Source organism: Dromiciops gliroides, chromosome 2, assembly GCF_019393635.1.
Source record: "Dromiciops gliroides isolate mDroGli1 chromosome 2, mDroGli1.pri, whole genome shotgun sequence".
Classification (NCBI taxonomy): domain Eukaryota; kingdom Metazoa; phylum Chordata; class Mammalia; order Microbiotheria; family Microbiotheriidae; genus Dromiciops; species Dromiciops gliroides.
In genome coordinates this window covers 77,270,628-77,289,519 of record NC_057862.1, presented here as the reverse complement: position 1 = coordinate 77,289,519, position 18,892 = coordinate 77,270,628, and the positions used below count along the sequence as shown (strand labels likewise).

Below are 18,892 nucleotides of genomic sequence, written 5' to 3'. Positions count from 1 at the left end.
ACAGGAAATTCATGAAAAAAAAGTCAAGAACTTGAAAAGCCAAATGGAAAGGGAAATACAAAAGCTCTGCAGAAAATAATTGCTTTAAAATTAGGATTAAGCAAATGGAAACTAATGACTTTATGAGAAATCAAGACACAATAAAGCAAATCCAAATGAATGAAAACATAGAGGGCAATGTGAAATATCTCCTTGAAAAAACAACTGACCTGGAGAATAGATCCAGGAGAGAGAATTTGAAAATTATTGGACTACCTGAAAACCATGATCAAGGAAAGAGCTTAGACATCATCTTCCAAGAAAGTGTCAGGGGAAATTGCCCTGATATTCTAGAAACAGAAGGTAAAATAGAAATTGAAAGAATCCACCATTCACCTCCTGAAAGAGATCCCAAAAGGAAAACTTCCAGGAATGTCATAGCCAAATTCCAGAGCTTCAAGATCAAGGAGAAAATATTGCAAGCAGCCAGAAAAAAGCAATTCAAATACTGTGGAGCCATGGTAAGGATAGCACAGGATCTAGCAGCTTCTACCTTAAAGGATCAGAAGGCATGGAGCATGATATTGCAGAAGGCAAAGGAATTGTGTTTACAACCAAAAATACCTACCCAGCAAAATTGAGTATAATCTTCCGGGGGGAAATGGGACTTTAATGAAAAAGAGGACTTTCAGGTATTTGTGATAAAAAGACCTGAAAATAAAAATTGAAAGAATCCACTGATCACCTCCTGAAAGAGATCCCAAAATGAAAACTTCCAGGAATGTCATAGCCAAAATCCAGAGCTCCCAGGTCAAGGAGAAAATATTGCAAGCAGCCAGGAAGAAACAATTCAAGTACTATGGAATCACAGTCAGGATAATGCAAAATCTAGCAGCTTATACATTAAAGGATCAAAGGGCTTAGAATATGATATTCTGGAGGGCAAAGGAACTGGGATTACAACCAAGAATCACCTACCCAACAAAACTGAATATAATCTTAAAGGGGGAAATATGGCAATTCAATGAAAGAGAGGACTTTCAAGCATTCTTGATGAAAAGACCTGATCTGAATAGAAAATTTGACTTTCAAATACAAGACCCTAGAGAAGCATAAAAATGTAAACAGGAAAAAGAAACCATGAGGGATATTAAAAGGTTAAACTGTTTACATTCCTACATGGGAAGATGATACTTCTAGCTTATTAGAACTTTCTCATTAATAAGGCAGCTGAATGGAATATATTTAGACAGAGGGCAGAGGTGTGAGTTGAATATGAAGGGATGATATCTTTAAAGCTATTATTGTTGTTGTTGTTGTTGTTGTCGCTATTATTATTGTTTGGGGTGGTCAGGTTTGGGTGGCTGGCCCAGGGTCACACAGCTGGTGAGTGTTGGGTGTCTGGGGCTGGATTTGGACTCAGGTCCTCCTGGGTCCAGGGCTGGTGGTTTGTAAGCTGTACCACCTAACTGCCCCATGATGACATCTTTAAAAAACATATAATTAAGGGGTGAGAGGAATGCACTGGGAGAAAGGGAAAGGGAGAGGTGGCATGGGGGTAAAATATCTCACATAAAAGAAGAAAGAAAAAGCTTAGGGAGTGGAGAGGAAGATGGGGGAGGTGCATGGGAGTGAGTGAGCCTTGCCCTCATCAGAATTGGTTCAAAGAGGGAATAACATACACACTCAAGTGGGTATAGCAATGTATCTTGCCCTGCCCAAAAGTGGAGGGAAGGGGATAAGAGAGGAGGGAAAAAGGAAGGGAGGGCAGATTGGGGGAGGGGCAGTCAGAAGCAAAACACTTTTGAGGAGGGATAGGGTGAAAGAAGATAGAAAACAGAGTAAATATCAGGGGGAGGGAATAGGATGGAGGGAAACACAATTAGCAATAGTAATTGTGAAAAAAATTTGAAGCAGAGATTAGGATGGAACACTATTGTGCTGTAAGAAATGAAGAGTAGGATGCTATCAGAGAAAGAACTGATGGTATCTGAATACAGATTGAAGTATAAATATTTTTGTTAGTTCCTCTTTCTAAGTTTTTTTGTCTGTTATGTTTTTCATGACTGCACATGTATACATATTGGAATTACTTGAGTTCTTAAGGGGGAGTGGGGAGGAAAGGGAGGAAGAGAATTTAGAACACAAAGTTTATTTGGTGTGTTATCCTTGCACAAGGGCCATGCTAATCTTCTCTATATCATTCCCAATTTTAGTATGCGTACTGCCAAAGTGAGCTCAGAAACACAAAGTTTTAAAAAATTGATGTCAAAATTTGTTTTTACCTGTAAGTTGGGCAAATGCTAAATAAATAAACTTAAATATGAAAAATCAATGGAGAAAGATGGTAAGTATAAGTAGGTTTTAGCATATGGCCAACAATAATATATGCAGGAAGTGGTACAAAGCTTATCTCCTAGGAAATGTATGTTCAGAAAAGGAATTCTGGTCATTTAGGAAAAGCATAGGATAACAGATTACAGTCTCAGGACTAAACTGACAACCATGAAATAGTCAAAGACCTAGAAGGCCTCTATCCTTTTATATATTGGGTAAGTGCAAAGGAAGTGCTGGGACAAGAATTATGCAGAATGTGAAGTCATAGATGGATTATGATTTAAGTCATCACATGACACAATATAGAGCTCTCATGTTAAAGAAATCAAAGCTCTGTTTAAGTGTGGAAGTATCCTCTGTCTAAAACAGAAACCTGTCCCCTACAGAAAGAGAAACAGAGTGAGCTTTGGTACAACAAGGCAAGCACCCATTTTTACTCTGATCAGCAACTGATTACATGCACTGCATGGGAACCCCTCAGTAGAGGTTCTACCCAGACTTGGAGAAGGAGAGTATTTAGACAGTTGAAAGGGGTGGGCTTGTACAGTCCCTGGACAATAAATATTTATATCTTTATTCATAAGTCAGTCAGATCCTGATTGATTAACTCCGTGCTTCTTGATTTGCAAGAGGATCCCTTTCATAATGAAAATCAGCCTGATAACTTACTCCTTGAACACAAGCAATGAGACACAGAATATGGAGCAGAAAGTCCTTGGGAATCTTTGCAGATAAGAATATCTCTTGGAAGGTCCATGCAACCCCAAGTGGCTCAGGAATCTTGGGGAGAGGAGACAGAAAGTCTCTCACACATAATGATGTCTCAGAAAGGACCATAAATTGACAAATGTCTCAGGAGAAACCTAGTTGGTTTGTGCTGTTATTGTCCTCAGGAATTTCTGACTATTTGCAAATCACCCAGGTTCAATTTCTGTTACTTTAAGGTACCTTTAATTTGTTAGGCTAGGTTTTCATACAGTTCCTCTGGAAAATAAGGGAATTCTAATAAATTTTGTATACCCTCATAACAATTTAGCAGTCCTTTGACATCTTCTACTTATTCCATATGATGAGCAAGAAATCAAGCATTAATCTTTTCCCTTTAATATCAATTGTTTAGGATGATATCCTGATAGAATTCAGGTTCCTCTTCTCTTCCTTCCTTTGTTTATTGAGTCCTTTTTCAGTTGTGTCCAACTCTTTGTGACCCCATTTGGGGTTTTCTTGATGAAAATAGTGGAGTGGTTTTGCTGTTTCCTTCTCCAGCTCATTTTTAAAAATTGTTATTTATTTATTTTCGTGGGGCAATGAGGGTTAAGTGATTTGCCCAGGGTCACACAGCTAGTAAGTGCCAAGTGTCTGAGGTCAGTTTTGAAATCAGGTCCTCCTGAATCCAGGGTGGTGCTTTATCTACTGCACCACCTAGCTGTCCCCCTCCATCTCATTTTAAATGACTTGCCCAGGGTCACAGAGCTACTAAGTATCTGGGACCAGATTTGAACTCTGGAAGATGAGTATTCCTGATTATCTATTGCACCACCTAACTTCCTAGCTCAGAAGAATTAGTCAAATATTTGACTAACCACCTCAGGATATTCAGAACTGCCTCTTGTCTTAGATTTTACAGGTACTTAAGAGGTGGGAAATTGGAGAAGGAAATGGCAAAACCACATCAGTATCATTGCCAAGAAAACCCCAAATGGGGCCACAAAGAGTCAGACATGACAGAACAATACCATACAACAAAATAAGGGGCAGGAAATAGGTAACCTGATCACTCTCTTCAATACATAAAGGGTTGTCTTATAAAAAAGAAACTAGAGTTATTCTACTTCTGTCAGAGGGAAGAATTTAAACCACCAACAGGAAGTTAAAGGGGGAAGTTTTAGGTCAACATTAGAACTTACTATATTTGTCTGAAAATGAAAGAGTTTTATGGTGACAGTGTACTCTCCACTATTGGAGGTAGTGGAAATTGGATGTCATCCTTTGTCAGAATGTGGTAGAAGGGAGATTTTCTCACAAGTTGGACTAGAAGTTCTAAGAATTCTCCCCAGACCTAGGATTTTCTGATTGTTCGCTTAAGGTCATCCACCTACCTAGCCCTCTATGAAGATATGCTAGCTTGCATGTTCTTAATTTTAATTTATCAAGGAGTGGAATAAATGTAAAAGGGGCAAGGAGAGAAAAAAAAACAATGTGATCTGACATTGGTACTCCAGCTCTCCTCCCAGCAGGAGTGACTAATCTATCATCCAAAAAAAAAAACCCAACAAAACAAAACCCCACCCTCCTGAAGCTCAGTGGTTCTGGACTGGGCTCAAGTAAAAAGGATGAACCATTCTGGAGACTTCCAACCAAAACGGCTAGCTTATTGCCACCAAAATATTTATAAATGTAAATATCTAAATGGGATCTTTTGCTACTTCTTTTATCTCTTTCGGGTATAGGTATAATGGTAGGTCAAAAGGCATGCAAAATTTAACAACTTTTTTTTGTGTGTATAATCCCAAATTGCTTACCAAAAAGGTTGTGCCTGTTCACAGGATCCACCACAGTGAATGCATCAATGTGCTTTTTTTCCCCGAAACCCTCCAACCTTTATCATTTTCCTTTTTGTCATGTTTGCCAATCTGACAGGTGTGAGGTGGAATCTCAGAGTTGCTTTAATATTCATTTCTCTTGTTACTAGTAATGCGGAGCATTTTTTTTTCATAAAGCTATAGATAGCCTGGGTTTCTTCCCTTGAGAACGGCTTATTTATATCCTTGAACCATTTATCAATTAGAGAATGGCTCTTATTTAAATCAGCTCCTTATATATCTTGGAAATGAAACCTTTATCAGAAAAACTTGTTGAAAAGATTTTTCCCCAGTTAATTGTCTCCTTTAACCTTCGCTTTATTGGATTTCTTTGTACAAAAGCTTCCTAATTTTATCAAATCAAAATTATCCATCTTATTTTCTCTGATTCTCTCTCTCTCTCTCTCTCTCTCTCTCTCTCTCTCTCTCTCTCTCTCTCTCTCTCTCTCTCTCTCTCTCTTTCTCTCTCTCTCTTGTTAGGTCATGAACTTTTCTTCTGGCCAAACATCTGATAGGCAGTTTTTTTCACATTTCTCTAATTTGTTTATGACTGACAACATTTTCTATCTAGGCCACATATCCACTAAGAGCTTATCTTGGTAGAAAGTATGAGGTATTGGTCTAAATTTAATTCTCTTCCATCTGCTGTCCTCGATTTTGGTTTGTTTATTTTTATCATTCACATAGAAAGTCCTTATCCCACTAGCTGGAATCCTTTGTTTATTGAATACCAGATACATTTGCTTCTGTGTGTTGGGTGCCTCATTGATTGGGATTGATACCTCTATTGTTTTGAGAATAACTGCTTGTAGTATAGTTTAAGGTAGTAAGTCTCCAAATGTGAAATACTGCATATCTTTTTAGAGGTTTTTTTTAATGTATTCATCAGTTTTGCTAGAAGGGAGGGTTCTCTTCTTCCTCTTTTTCCTTTTCTTTCTTTTTTCTTTTTTTTTGGTTTTACAATTACTACATGTTATAAGGTATTGCTCTCTGGGAGGGAGGAAAGGGAAGGATGCAGAAGGAAATCTAGGCAATATGAAAATAAAAGCTCAATATACTCTTTTTAAAAAGAAATGCATCAAAATTAATAGGGAGATGGGGCAACTAGGTGGTGCAGTGGATAAAGCACTGGCCCTGGATTCAGGAGGATCTGAGTTCAAATCTGGCCTCAAACACTTGACACTTACTAACTGTGTGACCCTGGGCAAGTCATTAACCCTCACTGCCCCACCAAAAAAAAAATCAATAGGGAGAAAAGCAGAGATAGGAACAGGGAGTGGGTTAAGAGGGAGATTAATACTGGAGTGGGAATATGAAGCAAAACAAACTTCCTGATTACATGCAGGAGATTAAAAGTCAAAAAGGAAAAGCAAAGAACTAGAATCTAAAATGGTGACCAAAATTTCCTCTTAGAAAGTTAAGGAATAGCCGGCTGCACAACTCGTTGCACAGAAATGTAATAGAATATTATTGTAACATAAGAAATGATGAAATAAATAGTTTTGGAGAAATCTAGGAAGGTTTGTATGAACTGCTGCAGAATGAAGGGAACAGAACCAAGAGAGCAATTTATACAAGGACAACAACATTATGAAGGCAAACAACTTTGAAAGACTAAAGAATTCTGATCAATAGAATGACCAACCATACCCCCAGAGGACCTATAATGACCTATATTATCCACCTCCTTACAGAGAGGTAATGGATTTGAGATCAAGAAAAACATAGACATTTTTGGACATGGCTACTGGGCAGATTCATTTGACTTGACTATGTTTATTTGTAATAATGGGTAACAAGAGGTCCCTCCTCACCTGTTGGAGATAGATCCATTGGTACAAGGGACTAATAGTATGATACCAAAAAAGGGTCAGTCATTGAAACATTTTTTAAAATGCACCAAAGAGAACAGAAATAAGTTCAGAAGAATATATAGAGAAGCAGGACAGTTTTGAAAGGATAGATAGATGACAGATGGATGGATGGATGTATAGATACATAGATACATAGATGGATAGATGATAGAAAGATGGATGGATAGATGACAGATATATAGATATATGGATAGAGATAGAGAATTTATTAGATCCTTTTCCCTTAAAAACAAAAAATATGAGATGGAGATTCACAATTTCATACAGAATTCTCTTTTTATGGTTCACTCTGTACATGGAAATGCTTGTGTGTGTGTGTGTGTGTGTGTGTGTAAGTTCAGAATAAAATCTTTTTTTTTTTTCAAAAAGATTTTTTTGTTTGTTTTTTTGTGAGGCAATTGGGGTCAAGCAAACCACCCAGGGTCACACAGCCAGCAAGTGTTAAGTGTCCGAGGCCGGATCCGAACCCAGGCACTCCCGACTCCAGGGCCGGCGCTCCATCCACTGCGCCACCCAGCTGCCCCAAAAAGATTTTTAAAAGACAATTGGTGGGGGCAGCTAGGTGCTGCAGTGGCTAGAGCACCGGCCCTGGATTCAGGAGTACCTGAGTTCAAATCCAGCCTCAGACACTTAACACTTACTAGCTGTGTGACCCTGGGAAAGTCACTTAACCCCAATTGCCTTACCAAAAAAAAAGATAATTGGTGAAGACATCCCAAAAAAGAGAAAATGACCTATTTGAACAAAAAAATATTTATAGCAGCTCTTTTTGTGGTGGCTAAGAATTGGAAATCAAAGGAATGCCCATCAATTGGGGAATGGCTGAACAAGCTGTGGTATATGATGGTGATGGAATATTACTGTGCTATAAGACATGACAAGCAGGATGATTTCAGAAAGGCCTGGAAAGACTTACATGAATTGATGTATACTGAAGTGAGCAGAACCAGGAAAACACTGTGAACAATGACAGCAATTTCAATGAAGAACCGTGAATAACAACTATTCTCAGCAATGCAATGATCCAAGACAATCCCAAAGGACTAATGATGAAGTATACTATCCACCTCCAAAGAAAGAACTGATATTGATTGAACACAGACTGAAACCTATTTTCACTTTCTTTCATTTTTTTCTTTTGTTCAAATTTTCTTATACAAAATTACTAATATGGTAATGTTTTACATAATTGCACATGTATAAATTCTATCTCATTGCTCACTGCCTCAGGGAGGAGTGAGGGGAGGGAAGGAAGGAGGGATAGAATTTAGAACTCAAAACTTTAAATAAAAATGTTTATTTTTATTAAAAATAAAAGATAATTGGTGTCAGCTGGAAAAAAAGGAAGGATTACCAATAACTTTACTAGATGACAGGACCTGTTGTCTGTTTAACATGCTCTCCACTTTACCTGCCCAGTGTGAATGTCGGATGCTTCAATTGCTTCATGATACTGGGTGCTTTCTATACCTGTATAAATCACAATCATTCTATACATCCTTATTTTATGGGAATTTTTGCCCAGTGATGTGCTAGGAGATGTTTAAAAACTAGTTCTCATGTGGGTGGGGGGAATTTTTTTTAAACTATTAAACTTTAAATTTAATTTACATTATTAACATTTTCTCTATCACTTTAAGTCTAAACATTCAACAAAGCAATGAATCAAGCCCTAATTTGTAGCTTTCACCTTTTTCTGAGGTGTTGATGCTCACAATGAACATTTAACAAATGACTCTTGGGAGCTCCCTCCAGCATAATCCTGTATCTTTTCCTTAACTTCCCAGCCTGGCACAGTGCCATGTACAAGTAAGAAGCTATTAAACTGCCTATTGTTTGGGGGGTTATTTTTTTAAATCATCATCATCATCTTTGCCTCCCCTTAAATTTCTCTTCCCTCTGCCTTTTGCTGTGGATTTCTTTCTTATGAAATATAGAACTTGTAGGTCTGTGTAATAAACAGCACAAATTCCACCATCTCTCTCTGCACAGAAATAAGCACTCTCTGCTCTCCACCCACTCACTTGCTACCTAGCACGAGCTGAGGAAAGAAACTAGAACAGAAAATGTGAGATTCTCTGCCATGCATGGACCACATTTAGAGTGCTTTGTAAGCTCTGGTTGCCACAGTTATAAGAATGACCCTGAAAAACAGGCAATCATGATAGTGAAAGGGCTCAGATACGTTGCCATACAACGAAGGAACTAGGGCATTTAGCATGGAGAAGACAGTATATTTAAAATGGGATATGATAGCTCCCTTCAGGTATTTGAAAAGATATCTCATGGAAGAGAGATTAGATTTGTTCTGCTTGACCCCAGAGAGCAGAACTAGGACTAAGAGGTAGGATATTAATGAGCAGGGGGAAAAAACTTCCTAACAATTAGAGTTCTGAAAAAGTAGGATGGGCTACCTTGAAAAGCTGTGAGTTCCCTCTCAGTCTAGGTCTTCAGGCAATTACCAAATGACCATTTGTCAAAGATCTAAGAGACGGGATTCCTTTTTAGATCCATGTTTTCCAAGTCACACCCAGCTCTGAGATTTTGTAACTCTAAACCATCCAGTTAAAAAACTGTATCTCCTTCTTTCCTATCAATCGGCGTTCTGCTGGGATCCATTGACCCCTGCTACTTTGACTAATTAAGGCTTTTATGGCCACACCACCTGCCTTATTTCACCTCACTGCTATCTAATTGATGATCTCACAATCAGACTTTTGACTTGTCCTTGCTCTAGGGAGTTTTCCCCATTCCTGGTCCTTGTGGACCTTGACCAGAGCTAATTTGGAGTTCTGGAATGTTGGAGGAATTGGGGCTATGACCTGGGAAGTTCAGATTACTGGAGTATAACATCAAGGACGGAGGGTGAAATAGGCTTCTCTTTTAGTTTCTATCACCCAGCCCACTTACACTGACTTCATTTCTGGGTCAAATGAGGATGAAAAAGGGTATACAAAGTATATGAAAGGGATTCAACAAATGAGAGTGAATTCTAATATATATTCAGTCAAGAGGCAGTATGGGAGAATAGCTAAGGGGCCAGTCTCTGAAACAAGAAGATTTGGGTCCTAATCCTGACTCTAACATATACAGACAAATCACAACCTCTCACCCCGCTCCTGCCCCCCCCCCCCGCCAGACAACCCTCTAAGACTATGTTATAGATGTGAAGTAGATATGCTTTGGTGGAGTAAGTTCCCAACCAGACCAAATGGTGAGCTGCTCCAGGTCTGTATCACAGCATCCTGGCCCCCCAGCAGCTACATTTTGCGAAACCAGGTTTGCACCCTTAGAGCCTCTACTTTAGGATTTAAACGTAGGTTAGAATGCTTCCTGTCTTATTTATAGCATCAGGGAGAAACATAGATTCACCAAAACAAAGTAACAAAGAACAAAAATGATGGAAAGCGCTCCTGGACATACACTATAGGACTCTATCTACTCTGCTACTCACTCACTCAGACCTGCCCCCCCCACCCCCACCCCCACCCCACACTCATCCCCATCATCTAGCCCCAATATCTCTAAGACCAGGCACCTGCTTGCACTTTGCACAGTCCTTTCTAAAGAGATGTTATTTTTAAAATTTAATTGTATTTGAGCAGGAGGGTGTGGGGGAGAAAGGAATGAGTTGTTAATCAGTAACAGACTCAATTCTAAAAAGCAGCTAATAAACCAGATGTCCCATGATGAGCTTAGTTCTGTACCTGAAGGTCAGTGAGATCAGTTTGGCATTCAGCACCCCCTAGAGGAGTTGTTCACATGTAGTATAATGGAGAGTCCAAATTCATTTGGATATGGAATCCTAAGATTTATGTTTATAGGCTCATGGGCTTGAGATCTAGAAGGGATCTTAGAATTCAATTCAATTCAACAAACATACAACTTTCACTCATCTCTCCTTCCCCCATCCTGAATCACTGGTTGAAATGGGGGATCTAGGCTAATCTTTGCTCCCCATTGCCATTTGCAGGTTCTCCCTCTACCCCTATTACTCAGTGTCCTCTCCTCCTTTTCAGTTCATCCATATTTATCACCCAAGCAAAATTCTGGTAGCTATCATCTACCAACCTGATGACATTCCTTTCTTTAATGAGTTCAGTGCCAGGCTAACAGTCTTTCTTTCTTTCCTCCCCTTTTCTCTCCTTCTCCTTCCCTCATACCAGGGAACTTCAACATAAACACTGATAATCCCTCAAATACTAACACTTTCGTATTCCTGAATTTACTCACTTGCCATGACCTACTCCATCACCCACAAGTATTCCATGTCTATGTTCATAAACTCTGAAATTCCTTTTTCTGATCATAATCTGATCACAATCCTCTGTCTTTCCATATTTCCTTCTGCCTTATGACCTCTAATCCTGTTCTTTGTGTTCACTATGATTTCCACTATGACTATGACTTTGTTTTTCCCCAGGCAATCACCCCTTTCCCGATCTTTAGTCCTTGGTGAACCAATTCAACTCTACATTGTCCTCTGCTTTTGAGTCCCTTGCCCCTTATCCAATCCCTATACATACTATGGCAAGCTCCAATCTTGGATTGGACAAAATATAATTTCAATTTGACCCTCACTATAGTAAGGCAATCCGTTTACACATCCCCAATCAATTAACTATCCCATTCACCACAATAGCTTTTCCAAACTTTTTATCCTTCTACAAATCTCCTATAGCTCTTCCTTACCCCAACCTTTTCAGCTGAAAATTTTGCCTTGTTTTTCACTGAAAAAATTGAGACCATTTGCTAAGAGCTCCCCCTTCTCTCCTGCTTATCTCATGTCACTCATCTGCCTTCCTCTATCTAGTCTATCCTCCTTTATTCCTATCTCACATGAAGAGATGGTCCTTCTCCAGAAATCTCCAGTAGATTTCCTTCTTAATCATCTTCATCCTCTCAATAATTTCAACCTCTCTCTGTCTACTGGCTACTTCCCTGCTGTCCCAAACATACCCATGTCTACAGACCACCATTCTTAAAAAACCCTCACTTGATCCATCTATTCCCATTAGCTTTCATCCTATATATTTCCTCCCCTTCATGGCTGCAGCTCTTTGAGAAAGCTTTCTAATAACAGGTGCATCCTTTCCTCTCATTCTGTTTTTTACTCTCTGTGGTCTGGCTTCTGACCTCATTAATCAATTGAAAATGCTCTCTCCAAAGTTACCAGAGATCTCTTTATTGCCAGATCTGAAGGCCTTTTGTCAATCCTCATTCTTCTTGACCTCTCTACAACTGTTGACACTGTCAATACCCTCTACCCCTTGATACTCTTTCATGACATTGATTTCTCCTGGCTCTTCTCCTGCCTGTCTGTCTGATTATTCATTCTCAGTCTTCTTTGCTAGATCTTCATCTAGGTGACACCTAGTAACCATGGGTGTTCCACAAAATTTTGTCCTGAGCATTCTTGTCTTTTCTATGTATACTATTTTACTTGGTAATCTCATCAACCCCCATGGATTCAATTTCTTTTTTTTTTTTTTTTAGTGAGGCAATTGGGGTTAAGTGACTTGCCCAGGGTAACACAGCTGGTAAGTGTCTGAGGCTGGATTTGAACTCAGGTCCTCCTGACTCCAGGGCTGGTGCTCTATCCACTGCGCCACCGAGCTGCCCCTTCGATCTCTATCTCTGTGCAGATTATTCTCAGAACCATTTATCCATCTCTAACCTCTCTCTCTCTCTTTTTTTTTTTTTTGGAGGGGCAATGGGGGTTAAGTGACTTGCCCAGGGTCACACAGCTAGTAAGTGTCAAGTGTCTGAGGCTGGATTTGAACTCAGGTACTCCTGAATCCAGGGCCGGTGCTTTATCCACTGCTCCATCTAGCTGCCCCCCAACCTCTCTTTTAAACTCCAGTCTTGCATCTGCAACATAATCTCAAATATAAACATCTTAAATTCAACATGTCCAAATCAGAACTCATTATCTTTTCCCCAAAACTCTCCCCTATTCCTAACTTTCCTTTACTATCAAGAGCATCACCATCCTTCCAATCACCAAGGCTTTCATCTCAACTTAAGCATCCTCAACTTCTCATTCTCATTCTTCATATCAATCTTTTTTCCAATTAGTCAATTCTATCTTAACAACTTTTCCACATATGCCTCCTTTTCTCTGTTAGCACTGCCACTACCATTGTATAAGCCCTCATCATCTCATACCTGGACTAGCCTACTGGTTGCTCTCTTTGCTTCGAATCTCTCCCCACTCCAGTCCATACTCTTCTCAGCTACCAAAGTGATCTTCCTAAAGCACAGGTCTGACCATATCATCCCCACCTCCCCCATTCAAATACCCCAGTAGTTCCCTATAATCTCCAGAATCAAATATAAAATCCTCTATTTTTAAAAAAAATTTTATTCATTTTGAACTTCAATACAAAAAGACCCAAAAAAGATATATTTCCATGTACACAGAACAACATTAAAAAAGGATTAAGTATAAAACCACGAATTTCCATTTCACACTGTTTACTTAAAAAAAAACCAAAAAACTATGTGGGGCAGCTAGGTGGTGCAGTGGATAGAGCAACAGCCCTGGATTCAGGAGGACCTGAGTTCAAATCTGGCCTCAGACACTTAACAATTACTAGCTGTGTGACCCTGGGCAAGTCACTTAATCCCAGCTGCCTCATCAAAAAAAACAAAACAAAAAACTATGTAAAATATCATTTTTAAAGCTGCCCTACTTTTCTATGCTTCCTTCTAAGTTTTCTTTTTTTCTTTGGTGTGCACTTTTTTTTCATCCCTCCTTCCCCACCCTGCCCTAGAGAGGGATACCATTAGACACAAATATGGCTATATATGTAAAATCATGCTAAATAGACTTCTGTTTCTCAGTTCTTTTTCTGGATGTGAATAGCAACTGTAACAATTGGAATGACGCCACCTGCTGGAGACTTTCCGCCATGAAAGGAAGGTCTTTGAGAGCAAGAACAGGCGTCTTTTCTTTGGCGTCAGGAAGTGACGTTTGCTAGTGGGAGGAAGAAGGAAGAGACTGGCGCTCTGTCTTGCTCTCTTTCCTTTGGACTCTGGTGGAGAGCGGAGCTAGAAATGTGCTCTCCCTTTAATAGATAGATGAATGTAGGCCTTTCTCTATCTCTTTACCAAATTCTTATTCTCCTTAATAAATGCTTAAAAGCCTAACTCTTGCTAAAGCTTATAATTTATTGGTGACACTCATTAGATATTTTAGGACAGAATAGCTAGAATTTTAGCCCTTAACACTTCATAGGTCCTTTGTAGTTGAATTGAGTGGTTATAATACTTGAAATGACTTAGTTTTTCAAAGTTGTTCTTAGAACGATATTGCTATTACTGTGTACAATGTTATTTTGGTTCTGCTCATTTCATTCTTCATTATTTCATGTAAGTATTTTTTTTCCTGTTTAGAATTTTATTTTCCAAATTACATATAAAAAACAAATTTTGACATCAGTTTTTTAAAACTTTGTATTCCAACTTCTCTCCCTCCCTCCCTTCCCACCCCTAACCCCCAAGAACTCAAGCAATGATAAGTTATACATGAGTAGTCATGGAAAACATCTCCACATTAGCTAGGTTGTGAGAGAAAACAGATAAAAACAAAACTTCAGATCAAGGAACTGTCAAAAAAATTATCCTTCAATCTGTTTTCAGATACCATCAGTTCTTTCTTTGTAGATGGGTTGTAATTTTCATAAGTCTTTCAGAGTTATATTGGATCATTGCATTGCTGAAAATAAACACATCTTTCCCAGCAGATCATCTTACACTATTGCTGTTATTTTGTATACAGTACATTTCACTCTGCTTTAGTTCATGTAGGTTTTTCCAGGTTTTTCTTATAGCATTCTGTTCATCATAACTTTTATATAGTACCTTAAACTTGACAAAGAATTTTCTTCACAGTAGCCCAATAAAGTAGGTACCACACATTTTGCCATTATAATCAATCATCATAACTGTTTCCCTCCATCCTATTCCCTTCCCAGGATATTTACTCTATTTTCTTTCTTTTACCCTATTCCTCCTCAAAAGTGTTTTGCTTCTGACTGTCCCCTCCCTGATCGACCTTCCCTTCTTTCACCTCTGCCTCCTTATCCTCTTCCCCTCCTACTTTCCTGTAGGGTTAGATAGATTACTCCTCCAAATTGGGTGTTTATGTTATTCCCTCCTTGAGCCAACTCTGATGAGATTAAGGTCTTTGAGCTAATTCTGTGTTCTAAATTTTCTTCCTCCCTTCCTGCTCAACCCTCCCTATGAAATCAAATAATTCAATATCTCATACATGTGCAATTATGCAGAACATCTTCACCTTCCTCAAAAGTGATTTGCTTTACTGCTCCCTCCTTCAAACTGCCCTTCCTTCCCCTCTTCTCCCCCTGCCCCATATCCTTCCCCTCCCACTTTCCCTCAGAGCAAAATATATTACTATACTCACTTGAGTTTGTATGTTATTCCCTCTTTGAGCCAATTCTGATGATAGTAAGGTTCACTCACTCCTCCACTTCTTCCCTGTCTTCCTTTCACCTCCACAAGCTTTTTCTTATTTCTTTTATGTGAACTACTTTTTCTCAGTCTCCCTCTCCTTTTCCCTTTCTTCCAGTGCATTCCTCTTATCCCTTAACTTTATTTTAAAGATGTCATCATGGGTTAGCTAGGTGGCACAGTGGACAAAGCACCAGCTCTGGACTCAGGAGGCCCCAAGCCCAAATCCGGCCCCAGACATAAGCCACCCCACCCTTCTTGCCCCCCCCCAAAAAGGATAAACAAAAAATAAATGCTTTACAGATATCATCCCTTCATATTCAGTTCAGATCTGTGTCTTCTAAGTGTATTACTTTCAGCTGCCCTAATACTGAGAAAGTTCTTATGAATTAGAAGAATTATCTTCCCATGTAGGAATGTAAACAGTTTAATCTTTTAATATCCCTCATGATTTCTTTTTCCTGTTTACCTTTTTATGCTTCTCCAGGGTCTTGTATTTGAGAGTCAAATTTTCTATTCAGTTCAGGTCTTTTCATCATAAATATCTGAAAGTCCTCTTTTTCATTGAAGTCCCATTTTTTCCTCTGAAAGATTATAATCAGTTTTGCTGGGTATGTGATTCTTGGCTGTAGTCCCAGTTCCTTTGCCCTCTGGAATATCATATTCCATGCCCTCCAGTCCTTTAATGTAGATGCTGCTAGATCTTGTTTTATTCTTATTGCAGCTCCACAGTATTTGAATTCTCTTTTTCTGGCTGCTTGCAATATTTTCTCCTTGACCTGGGAGTTCTGGACTTTGGCTATAATATTCCTGGAGGTTTTCCTTTTGGGATCTCTTTCAGGAGGTGATTGGTGGATTCTTTCAATTTCTATTTTACCTTCTGCTTCTAGAATATCAGGGCAATTTTCCCTGACAATTTCTTGAAAGATACTGTCTAAACTCTTATTTTGGTCATGTTTTTCAGGTAGTCCAGTGATTTTCAAATTCTCTCTCCTGGATCTATTTTCTAGGTCAGCTCTTTTTCCAGGAGACATTTCATATTGCCCTCTATTTTTTTATTCATCTGGATTTGCTTTACTGTGTCTTGGTTTCTCATAAAGTCATTAGCTTCCATTTGTTCAATCCTAATTCTTAGGCAATTATTTTCTTTTGAAAGCTTTTGTATCTCCTTTTCCATTTGGCTTTTCAAGCTGTTGACTTTTTTCTCATGACTCTCCTGCGTTGCTCTCATGTCTCTTTCTATTCTTTCCTTTATCTCTCTAAATCTTCCTTCTATCTCTCCTATTTTCTCTTCAAAGTCCCTTTTGAGTATTTCCATGGCCTGAGACCAATTCATATTTTTCTTGGAAGCTTTGGATGTAGGGGCCCTGAGGTTGTTATCCTCTTCTGAGGGTGCACCTAGATCTTCCTTGTCAATGAAGAAACTTTCTGTAGTTCTTTTTCTTTGTTTGTTTAGGGTTTTGTTTTGTTTTTTGTTTTTTTTGTGGGGCAATGAGGGTTTAGTGACTTGTCCAGGGTCACACAGGTAGTAAATGTCAAGTGTCTGAGGCTGGATTTGAACTCAGGTCCTCCTGAATCCAGGGCCAGTGCTTTATTCAATGTACCACCTAGCTGCCCCCAACTTTCTATAGTTCTTAACTTTCTTTGCTTGCTCATCTTTCTGTCTTTTACTTGACTTTTAACTCCCTCTTACAGTGGGGTCCTACTTCCAAGCTACACTGTCCCAAGCTTCAGAGAGTCCCAGGTGTTTTGGTTTGAGGGAGGGAAGGTTTTTCTCTTGCCTGGCCTGTTCTCTGGTCCGAAGATAACCTCAAGACAACTTGCTAATTAACCAGCCAGAAAAACTTTTTGTGCTGTGGTTCTTAGCTCCGACGAGCCTGTGCCCATCCCCCTCTGGGCCTCCCACCACTCAAGATTTCTTCCTGGTTCCCCACTGGGGTGGGATAGCCAAATTCCTCCTTAGGTCCCACAGATAATCCCTGTATTCCCCCCCTTCCCCCAGCCAGGCGTTCAGCCCTCTCACCTGACCATAAGCTTAGTTCCAGAAAACAGTGGTGCTGCAGCTGATTCGGAGGCTCGGGGGCAACTTTCTCTGGTACAGCCAGCCTGAGGACTGTGTTGGCATGATCATGAGATTGTGCTCTTCTTGCAGCCCAGCATGGTCCCTTCTAAGCTATCTTTGGCTAGATAATAATCTCAGCCTGTCTTGTTTTGAGTTATGCTGCTCCAGGGGTTGTTTTATTGCTGTTTTGGGGATAATTGTATAAAGAGCTCTGTGCATTTAATGTCTTTCCTCTGTCATCTTGGCTCTGCCCCCCGCCCCCCATCTTTTTTTGTTTTTAAAAAATCAACCAGTTCATCAGTTCTTATAGTACAGGAGTATTCCATCACAATCATATACCACAACTTGTTTAGGCATTCCCCAATGAATGGGCATCCCTTCAATTTCTAGATTTTTTGTCTTTTTCCCTAACCACCTTGGGAAACAGACCTAATAGTAGCATTGCTGGGTCAAAGGGTTTACTCAGTTTTATAAATCTTTTGGGCATAATTCCAGATTGCTCTCCAAAATGGTTCCATCAACAATGAATTAATGTCCCAATTTTTCTACATCCCCTCCAACATTTGTCATTTTCCTCTCTTATCATTTTAGTATGAAAGTATATGATGATATCTCAAAGTTGTTTTAATTTGCATTTCTCTAAACAATAGTGATTTAAAGCATTTTTTTCATGTGACTATATATAGTTTTGATCTGTTCACATCCTTTGACCATTTATCAACTGGAGAATGACTAATATTCTTATAAATTTGACAGCTTTTTATATATTTGAGATATGAGACCTTTATCTGAGAAATTGTCTATAAAATATTTCTCCCAATGTTCTGTTCTCCTTCTAATCCTGGATACATTGGTTTTATTTATACAAAACCCTTTTAAAATTTAATGTAATAAAAATTATCCATTTTATACCTCACAATGCTTTCCAACTCTTGTTTATTAATAAATTCTTCTGTCCAAAAGTATGGTGGGTAACATGTTCCATATTCTTCTAATTTTCTTATATCTCCCTTTATATTCAGGACATGTATCCATTTTGACATTATCTTGGTAAATGATATAAGATATTGGTCTATGCCCAGTTTTTGCCAGACTGCTTTCTAGCTTTCTCAACAGTTTTTACCAAATAACTAATTCTTATCCCCCCAAATTCAGTCTTTACATCTGTTGAACACAAGGTTACTATAATCATTTGCTACTGTCTTCTGAATGTCTGCTCCATTCCACTGATCTACTTTTCTATTTCTTAGCCAGTACCGGACAGTTTTGATAATTACTGCATTACAGTATAATTTAAGATTTGGTACTGCTGAAACCTTCTTCTTCTTTTTTCATAAACTCTTTAATATTCTTGATCTTTTGTTCTTCCAAATGATTTTTGTTATTATTTTTTCTAACATAGTTAAATAGTTTTTTTTGTAATTTAATTGGTATGGCATTGAATAAATAGATTAATTTGGGTAAAACTGATTTAGTCTGAAGGTGGGATAACATGGTGGATGACCTAGGTTCAATTCTCATCTCTGGCACATGGTATGGCTATATGACTCTGGGCAAGTGATTTAATCTTTCAGTTCCCAAAA

General features: G+C 38.8%; 1 non-coding gene across 1 annotated transcript; it reads right to left on the bottom strand.

The window, feature by feature from the left end:
- Positions 1 to 2,110: 2,110 nt before the first annotated feature.
- On the bottom strand, positions 2,111 to 2,219 carry LOC122744997. Its single transcript, XR_006355313.1, has one exon. It is a non-coding gene; the product is annotated as a U6 spliceosomal RNA (small nuclear RNA).
- Positions 2,220 to 18,892: the final 16,673 nt, after the last annotated feature.